We start from the raw sequence: 9,721 nt of genomic DNA, 5'->3' as shown, positions 1-9,721 counted from the left end.
ACGAGATTATGGGCAGGTACTTGGATAACGCTGCTGATGACAATCACAGCGCCGCCCATAATCTCGCGCCTGCGCAATCGCCTCAAAAGCGTTCACACTTTGCACAGTGCTCAGTCCCGCGAGAGTGCCACTGGGCATGCGCAAAACTTCGGGAGGACAGTTACATGAGGAAGGCGTCCTCATGTATGGAAATGAGCAATGGGGGACTACGTAAAGCGGCAGGAGGGGGAATAACGGATGCCAGACAGCCCGCCCCCGTGACCATAAAAAAACATTTGCATACAAAAAGGTAAGACTTCATAAAGTATTTTTTTAGGTCTCAAAGGGGGCACAATACCAACAGGAACTTTTCTAGAATGCAGCCCAGGAGCTGCAGAAGGGAATCTTTTATTTTTTTTGCTAAATTTCGGCTGACAGGTTCCCTTTAACTGGTAGGGGAGCCAGGATAAAGCAGAGCTGAAGCTGTTGGACAGCTAGGACCCAGCAGCTCCACAGGCAGGAGACCACTGATCGGTAAGATAATAGAAGTCTGCAGATGTCACTCTGCATAGGTTATTGCTATTGTCAGTGCTATCTGCAGGAGAAGTGTTGGTTGCACTTTCTCCTCAGCTTCCTGATTCCCCGTGTGTCTGCAGCAGTGAGAAGCCACACACGGGGGAATCAGAGAGAACAGCTGCAGGGAAGCGCAGGCTCCGGAGCTGGGGATGTCCACTCTGGGGGAGGGGGGGGGGGGTCGGCTCTGGTGCAGGGGATCCGCTCCAGGGCTGGGGATGTCCGCTCTGGGGGAGGGGGGGTCGGCTCTGCTGCAGGGGGGGCAGCTCTGCTGCAGGGGGGGGTCGGCTCTGCTTCAGGGGGTGATACATACCTCAGCAGCAGTCACAGAAGTTTCAAGGTGCACGCTCGACTCTGTAATAAATAGAAGGAAGAAACAGCGAGGCGGGGCTACAGTGGGTGGGTGGAGCCACGGGATACTCAGGCCCACTGGCGGGACTCGGGATCAAAGGCTCAAAAGCGTGAGAGTCCCGCTGTATCCAAGACGGTTGGGAGGTATGAACTATATGCTATTTACATCATAGTTTTATTCATTAATACGGAAGGGAAGAGTGCCCGTGAGGGTGTTGAACTGCAGAGAGCAAGAGGTTAAGCTGCCATGATTTGCCATCATTGAGAAGCTGTTCACAGTAGATACACATGCTATCCAAACAGCAGCATCCACCATTACTTCACCCCACCCATTCAGTGACAGCTCCCCAAGTCAGCCAGAGGAGTGGTGTAAGGAATTACATGTAGGCACTAACTCCACACCTTCACATCACAAGAAGGGGGTCTACAGGGCAGTGCAAGAATACGAGCAAGTCTTGTCCTGTCCTGCCCGTCCGTCTTTTTGTATCATGAATTGGAAAGACTGCAAGCAAATGGCTAATTGGGAATAGACAAACTGTAAAAAGCCCTCTGAGAAAGCTCCTCTCTAACCTTTGTTAATAATCTTTTCTATAGTCTGCCTGTTGATGTATTTTCCGTTTGAACAGTGCACAACATGAAGAGATGGAACCCTGGCTTGTCACAATGCCCCCCGCTGACATCAAAATAGCGCTGCTGCCTAGAAAGCCAGCTACGCAGCAGAAGTTGCTCTTTGGGTGGGATGGTGGGCTAGTGGAAGGAGGGGCAAGCACTTTTTTTCCCGGGCGGTAGGGGGATGACAGGGGAAGTGATGCGGGTGGTCGGAGGGGTACAGAGGGCAGGGATTGGGGGCTGGGAAGGGAAAAGATTAGGGTTTGGGGATGATGAAAGGGCTTTCTACGGGTAAGGATGGCAAAGGGTGGCAGTGACGGAAAGTCAGGCAGCCTGTCCTGTCTTGTCCTGCCCGTCCGTCTTTTTGTATCATGAATTGGAAAGACTGCAAGGGGGAGGGGAGGTGCTTGTGCCCAAAAGGAGGAGTTATTCAGATTCATTGCAGTGGGCGGCGGCTGCAAAACGCACCATTCTTCTTGTTTTTGCTCTGCAAAACAGCCTTTTCAAGGGTTGGCTTGGTTGACAAAATGTCTTTTGTAGGCGTGGGTTTGTCTCCCTCTCCCTAAGATGTGTCCGGCATAGGCCAGGGTGCCACTCAAGGTCGAAACCAATTTGGGTTATTGCTTCTCGGCCTTTTGGCTAAGATCAAGTGTAGTTTCGGAGGACGCTACCTTGGTCGGTGCTGGAAGGTGCCTGGGATTGCACGACTGCCGGCCTTGGGGGAGTGTGTGTGCGTTCTGGTAACACATAACCCTCTTGTTTCTGGATGGTTCCCAGGCAACGGGAGGCGATCACCTTTTTTGTTTTCAAGTCCTACCGATGCACAGAGAAAAAAAAAAAAAATCTGTTCTTATCAGTTTAATATCTGATACGTCCCCTATCTGGGGACCATATATTAAATAGATTTTTAGAACAGGGAGATGGAAAAAGAGCTTGCTCTGTCCACTCCATGCATTGACCTGGTATTGCAGTGCCTCCAGGACCGGTGCACCCCTTCTTAACCCAGTTTCCAAAAGCAGAACTCAATTCACCTGATTCAAATGAGCCCGATTAGTGAATTGAAAGAAAGCAAACAACTTCATATGCACCTCAATTTGGCCAATTCACTTTTCACACTATCACCCCTTTTTTTTATCCTTCACACCTTTTACTTGCTTTATTCATCCAAAAGCTGCGCCAAATAGCAAACTCATCTCCACTCAACTTGACCAACTCTTCTATGTCCCGTGCAGTATCTTGTTCTCAGTCTTATCTAGATCATTTGCAATTTAATGGAATATTGTGATGTCAGCGGGGGGCAATGTGACAAGCCAGTCTTCCGTCTCTTCATGTTGTGCACTGTTCAAACGGAAAATACATCAACAGGCAGACTACATAAAAGCTTACTAACAAAGGTTAGAGAGGGGCTTTCTCAGAGGGCTTTTTACAGTTTGTCTATTCCCAATTAGCCGTTTAAGTATGCTTAATGAAAGTACTAATTCTTTCATAGGCCGCCCATTCTTAGTATTTGACGTTCCTTATATTGCGGTATCAGGCTTCGCAACAGGTTGCAAAACATTTATCACCCATGACTGTCCCCAATTGGGCTCAGAAGCTAAATGTCTATCATGACCTCTCTTTTTGAAAGTCCAAGAGCAAGCAAACTCTTCCTCCAGGAGAGGGAGCCAACAGATCACTAAAGACATCATCATTGCTCAAAGAAAACACCGAAAAACAATGCATGGTAGGAATAAACATGGAACCTTTAATTGGAGTGGAATCTGATAGACAGCACCTGATGCCAAATCTGCATCTTCTAACACCTGCAGTCACTGCAGCAGCTGAATCCAATGTGTCCAAAAGGGATCTATTCCATTCAATTGCAAATGATCTAGAGAAGACTGAGAACAAGATACTGCACGGGACATAGCAGAGTTGGTCAAGTTGAGTGGAGATGAGTTTGCTATTTTTCGCAGCTTTTGGATGAATAAAGCAAGTAAAAGGTGTGAAAGATAAAAAAAAAGGGTGAAAATGTGAAAAGTGAATTGGCCAAATTGAGGTGCATATGAAGTTGTTTGCTTTCTTTCAATTCACTAATCGGGCTCATTTGAATCAGGTGAATTGAGTTCTGCTTTTGGAAACTGGGTTAAAAAGGGGTGCACCGGTCCTGGAGGTACTGCAATACCAGGTCAATGCGTGGAGTGGACAGAGCAAGCTCTTTTTCCATCTCCCTGTTCTAAAAATCAATTTAATATATGGTCCCCAGATATGGGACTTAGATATTAAACAGATAAGAACAGATTTTTTTTTTTTTACTGTTTATCGGTAGGACTTTAAAATAACAAAGGTGATCGCCTCCCATTGCCTGGGAACCGTCCAGGTACAAGAGGGTTATGTGTCACCAGAAGGTGCACACACTCCCCCAAGGCCGGCAGTCGTGCAATCCCAGGCACCTTCCAGCACCGACCAAGGTAGGGTCGCGGGGGGAGGAGGTGCGCTGCGCTCACCCACTGCTCGGGTCCGGCTGCTACTGCTACTACTGCTCGGTGGTGGCTCGAGCGGTGGGCCGGATCCCGGGGCCTCGAGCGGCGCACCTCGCCCGTGAGTGAAAAGGGGGGTTTGATTGTGGGGATTGGATATTGTCTGTGACGCCACCCACGGTTGTGGTGAGATTGGTGACACCACCGCTGCTCTGGACGGGGATCCCGGGAGTGATGACAGGGAGCAGCTTGGATGTTATTTCTCCCCTCCGTGGGTAGGGGGTTGGTTGTCCCGGGGCCCGGTGATGGGGTAGGGATGGATGACAGGCGGGTTGCGGGGCCTGGTAAGGTGCAGGGTCGCAGGGGCAGCGCTGTGCCGCATGGCACGGTGGTACTCACTCAGCCAATGATGAGGACACAGTTTTTGGTATAACACACGGCTGGATGGACAGGTCCCACGGGCGGCTGCGGTGTTGTTTCTCCCGGCAGGTTGATGGTGACTGCCTTTCCCTGCACCTACGTAGTGTAACGGTTCCGATGGTTTCCCACCGGTAACCCGCTCCCTGGCTTGGATTTGAGCCGGAGGAGCCCCTTTTGCCCGCAGGCTCTGGCCCTGGAAACAGTAGCCTTGGCGGTGGCTGTGTCTCCCTCTCACGGTTGGACTGTTGCCTTCTGTCGGGACTTGGCTGCTGGGAAACCCAGGAGGTTCCCTTCGCTAATGGATTTGACAAATTCACGGCGACTCCTAGCCTTGTCAGGGTCCGTAAACCCCTGCCGGGTGGTGCTGGCTTCTTTTGGCGTACCGGTCCGGTACTGCCGGGCCACTGCCCGTCCACGGTCCTTACGGTCTGCTCCAATAGGCCACTCCTGCAGACGGTCACCACCGTCTGCCAACCTTGCTGTTCCGTCCGGGCCACACACCCGGACCAACTTCAGTCTGCTCTACTACCGCTTCCTTGCTCTCACTTTCTCCTCCAAAGCTTAACTGACTGTTTTCCCGCCTCCAGGACTGTGAACTCCTTGGTGGGTGGAGACCAACCGCCTGGCTCCACCCCCTGGTGTAGACATCAGCCCCTGGAGGAAGGCAACAAGGGTTTTTGTCTGACTTTGGTGTGCCTGACCGGGAGTGTGGGGTGTGTTGGTGTTGTTCTCTGTGGCCCCTGCCTTGTCCAGGGCGCCACATTCCCCCTTAGTAAAATGCAGACCGCCCGCGGCTGCCCGTCCATCACCGGTTTTATTTTCACAAACTGGAAAAGATAAAACGGTAACACATTACAAATATAATAACATCTTCCCACATCGGGACGTACTCTTACCTTAACGTTTTGTAACAGTAATGGCTTCCGCTCTCTCCCACCCAAGTAACCTGGCCCTGATGCTGCCCCTAAGCAAATGGGCAGCACCCCTTGACCCCAGTCCAGCACAAGTTACCCGAGCGGGTTCTGTCCTTTTCAGGGGACCCACGTCCATGGGGACCCCTGAACCCCTCCAGAGGATTGCCACCGGTTCCGGTGGTGGCTGGGCCCCAGCCTGCTCCACTGCGGGCCCTTCCTCCAATCTGCCTCTCCGGAGGCGGTCACGGTTAAGCCAACAACAACTTTTATTTACAATCCACCAGTTTGTGGTTGCCCTGCTAGTTCTCGGGCTTGTCCGTAATAGTTCCTACGCAGGTAAGGGGGTCCCAACGGGGACCAGTTGCCGGCAACGACCGGTTCTAAATCAAGCTGACAATCAGGTAAACTTCACGGTAATCATTCTTTTCATTCTGTAAAACCTTTTGAACGGCACTCTGGTGGTCCCAACGGGGGACAACGACAACGGTATTCCGCTGCCATTACTCTGAATCTTCGGCATCGGTCGGGGGAGGGGGCTTGGTGCACACACGGGCCTCTTGGCTGCCCCTCAACTTCGCATCCAGCGCAAACCACCCCCACTCCCCACAGTGCCGGGTGTACTGCACCAGGTCCCCTGGCATCAGGTTGCGGCCTGGGTGCTCTTCTGGCAGATGGGCGTTAACGTCCCGCCGTGCTAAAAAGACTTCAGCCTCCAGGCCCGGTTCGTATATGAAACCATAGTCCCGGCGGACATCAAACCGCCTCACCTGCCCTTCATACAGGGGGCCCCGGACACGGAAGGTCGCTTGTCTCAGGCTCTCCTTTTCCCGGATCGTACGGGCCACCATCTCTGCCTTCTTCCTTTCTCTTTCTGCAATCTCCGGGCCCAGCGGTGTCGGCTCCCTATCCCAGTATGCTGCTGCTGCGAGCTCCGGCGCACGGGTCGGGCCCCGCGAGACCTTCTGGACACTGCCCACCGCTGGCGTTCTGGGTGGAAGGTCTCGCGGTGACTTGGCCTGGGGTGCTGCCTTGCAGCGGCAACCCGGCGCAATCTCAGCCGAGGTGTGGGGAATGGGCATAGGGGTCTTCCTCCGCTGGGCCTTAGGCACGGAGCCGTCTGTCGGCTCCAGCTCGGGGAGTTTCTCGGGGGATGCTTCCGGCTCAGGCTTCTGCACCTTCCAGGGCAGCACTTCCGGTCGGTCACGGGCTCCATTTACAGGTCGATCCGCCTGGGCGGACATGCGGGGTATCGCTACCGGTTGCGGTGGTAGCGGGCCTAGTGACGGGGTCGTGGCAACCAATACAGGTGGCGAGGGAGGTAGCAGGGCGAGTGGGTTTAAACCGGGTCCCACAGCCACGATGACCGACCCACTAGGGGTACCGGGGCGTGGGTCACTCACCCTCCCTTCCAAAACTTCCTCCTCGCGTCTCCGCACGGTCGCTACAACCTCCGTCATGTCGGTCTCCCACTCCTCCAAGAGGAGCTGCATCTTGACCTGCAGCCGCTGTTGGAACTGCGCAGTCCGGATCTCCACCCACGCCGCGGTTCCAGACGCGGGGGCTACGGTGCTGTGGGACGGCATGTACATCTTGGCGGCGGCCTCTTCCAGGAACAACAAGATGGTCGAAGGGTCCTGGCGTCCCTGCTTTTATAGCCGCGCTCACATGCAGCCAGCCGCCATCTCGTCCCCCTTAGTTTCTTTCTGGCTCCTCCTCTAAAGGGGCGGGGTTTAGGTCTTCTCACCTCTACTACTAGAGGAGACGCTCGAGCGGGAATTTTTCGCGCCCAAGATGGCGGCTTCTCCAAATTTTCGGCTGGACACCTCCGGTGGTCACAAGGCACACCTCCACCAGACGGCAGAGGGGTAAGATCCTGTTCGTGATGCCAAGTTGTCGCGGGTGTAGGAGGTGTGCTGCGCTCACCAACTGCTCGGGTCCGGCTGCTGCTGCTACTGCTGCTCGGTGGTGGCTCGAGCGGTGGGCCGGATCCCGGTGGCCCGGCGGTACCGGAGCGGTACGCCAAGAGAAGCCATCACCACCCGGCAGGGGTTTACGGACCCTGACAAGGCTAGGAGTCGCCGTGAATTTGTCAAATCCATTAGCGAAGGGAACCTCCTGGGTTTCCCAGCAGCCAAGTCCCGACAGAAGGCAACAGTCCAACCGTGAAAGGGAGACACAGCCACCGCCAAGGCTACCGTTTCCAGGGCCAGAGCCTGCGGGCAAAAGGGGCTCCTACGGCTCAAATCCAAGCCGGGGAGCGGGTTACCGGTGGGAACCCATCGGAACCGTTACACTACGTAGGTGCAGGGAAAGGCAGTCACCATCAACCTGCCGGAGAAACAACACCGCAGCCGCCTGTGGGACCCGTCCATCCAGCCGTGTGTTTTACCGAAAACTGTGTCCTCATCATTGGCTGAGTGAGTACCACCGTGCCGTGCGGCACAGCGCTGCCCCTGCGACCCTGCACCTTACCAGGCCCCGCAACCCGCCTGTCATCCATCCCTACCCCATCACCGGGCCCCAGAACAACCAACCCCCTACCCATGGAGGGGAGAACTAACATCCAAGCTGCTCTCTGTCATTGCTCCCGGGATCCCTGTCCAGAGAAGCGGTGGTGTCACTAATCTCACCACAACCGTGGGTGGCGTCACGGACAATATCCAATCCCCACAATCAAACCCCCCTTTTCACTCACGGGCGAGGAGCGCCGCTCGAAGCCCCGGGATCCGGCCCACCGCTCGAGCCACCACCGAGCAGCAGTAGCAGCAGCAGCCGGACCCGAGCAGTGGGTGAGCGCAGCGCACCTCCTCCGCCCGCGACAACTTGGCGTCACGAACAGGATCTTACTGCTCTGCCGTCTGGTGGAGGTGCGCCTTGTGACCGCCGGAGGTGTCCAGCCGAAAATTTGGAGAAGCCGCCATCTTGGGCGCGAAAAATTCCCGCTCGAGCGTCTCCTCGAGTAGTGGAGGCGCGAAGGCCTAAACCCCGCCCCTTTAGAGGAGGAGCCGGAAAGAAACTAAGGGGGACGAGATGGCAGCTGGCTGCATGTGAGCGCGGCTATAAAAGCAAGGACGCCAGGACCCTGCAGCCATCTTGTTGTTCCTGGAAGAGGCCGCCGCCAAGATGTACATGCCGTCCCGCAGCACCGTAGCCCCCGCGTCTGGAACCGCGGCGTGGGTGGAGATCCGGACTGCGCAGCTCCAACAGCGGCTGCAGGTCAAGATGCAGCTCCTCTTGGAGGTGTGGGAAACCGACATGACGGAGGTTGTAGCGACCGTGCGGAGACGCGAGGAGGAAGTTTTGGAAGGGAGGGTGAGTGACCCACGCCCTGGTACCCCTAGTGGGTCGGTCATCGTGGCTGCGGGACCCGGTCTAAACCCACTCGCCCTGCTACCTCTTTCGCCACCCGTATTGGTTTCCGCGACCCCGTCACTAGGCCCGCTACCACCGCAACCGGTAGCGATACCCCGCATGTCCGCCCAGGCGGATCGACCTTTAACCGGAGCCCATGACCGACTGGAAGTGCTGCCCTGGAAGGTGCAGAAGCCTGAGCCGGAGGCATCCCCCGAGAAACTCCCCGAGCCGGAGCCGACAGACGGCTCTGTGCCGAAGGCCCAGCGGAGGAAGACCCCTATGCCCATTCCCCACACCTCGGCTGAGGTTGCGCCGGGTTGCCGCTGCAAGGCAGCACCCCAGGCCAAGTCACCGCGAGACCTTCCACCCAGAACGCCAGCGGTGGGCAGTGTCCAGAAGGTCTTGCGGGGCCCGACCCGTGCACCGGAGCTCGCAGCAGCAGCGTACTGGGATAGGGAGCCGACACCGCTGGGCCCGGAGATTGCAGAAAGAGAAAGGAAGAAGGCAGAGATGGTGGCCCGTACGATCCGGGAAAAGGAGAGCCTGAGACAAGCGACCTTCCGTGTCCGGGGCCCCCTGTATGAAGGGCAGGTGAGGCGGTTTGATGTCCGTCGGGGCTATGGTTTCATATACGAACCGGTCCTGTCGGCTGAAGTCTTTTTATCCCTGCGGGATGTTAACGCCTACCTGCCAGAAGAGCACCCAGGCCGCAACCTGATGCCAGGGGACCTGGTGCAGTACACCCGGCACTGCGGGGAGCGGGGGTGGTTTGCGCTGGATGCGAAGTTGAGGGGCAGCCAAGAGGCCCGTGTGTGCACCGCGCCTCTCCCCCGACCGATGCCGAAGATTCAGAGTAATGGCAGCGGAATACCGTTGTCGTTGTCCCCCGTTGGGACCACCAGAGTGCCGTTCAAAAGGTTTTACAGAATGAAAAGAATGATTACCGTGAAGTTTACCTGATTGTCAGCTTGATTTAGTACCGGTCGTTGCCGGCAACTGGTCCCCGTTGGGACCCCCTTACCTGCGTAGGAACTATTACGGACAAGCCCGAGAACTAGCAGG

At 55.7% G+C, this 9,721-nt stretch overlaps 2 pseudogenes; one reads left to right on the top strand and one right to left on the bottom strand.

The window, feature by feature from the left end:
* Positions 1-2,302: 2,302 nt before the first annotated feature.
* Positions 2,303-2,508, top strand: LOC142244775 (U2 spliceosomal RNA; annotated as a pseudogene).
* Positions 2,509-3,642: 1,134 nt separating this feature from the next.
* On the bottom strand, positions 3,643-3,843 carry LOC142244780 (U2 spliceosomal RNA; annotated as a pseudogene).
* Between the last annotated feature and the right edge of the window lie 5,878 nt (positions 3,844-9,721).

This window comes from Anomaloglossus baeobatrachus, chromosome 6 (genome assembly GCF_048569485.1).
Source record: "Anomaloglossus baeobatrachus isolate aAnoBae1 chromosome 6, aAnoBae1.hap1, whole genome shotgun sequence".
Classification (NCBI taxonomy): Eukaryota; Metazoa; Chordata; class Amphibia; order Anura; family Aromobatidae; genus Anomaloglossus; species Anomaloglossus baeobatrachus.
The sequence above is the reverse complement of the archived record's forward strand: the minus strand, read 5'-3'. Positions and strand labels throughout refer to the sequence as shown.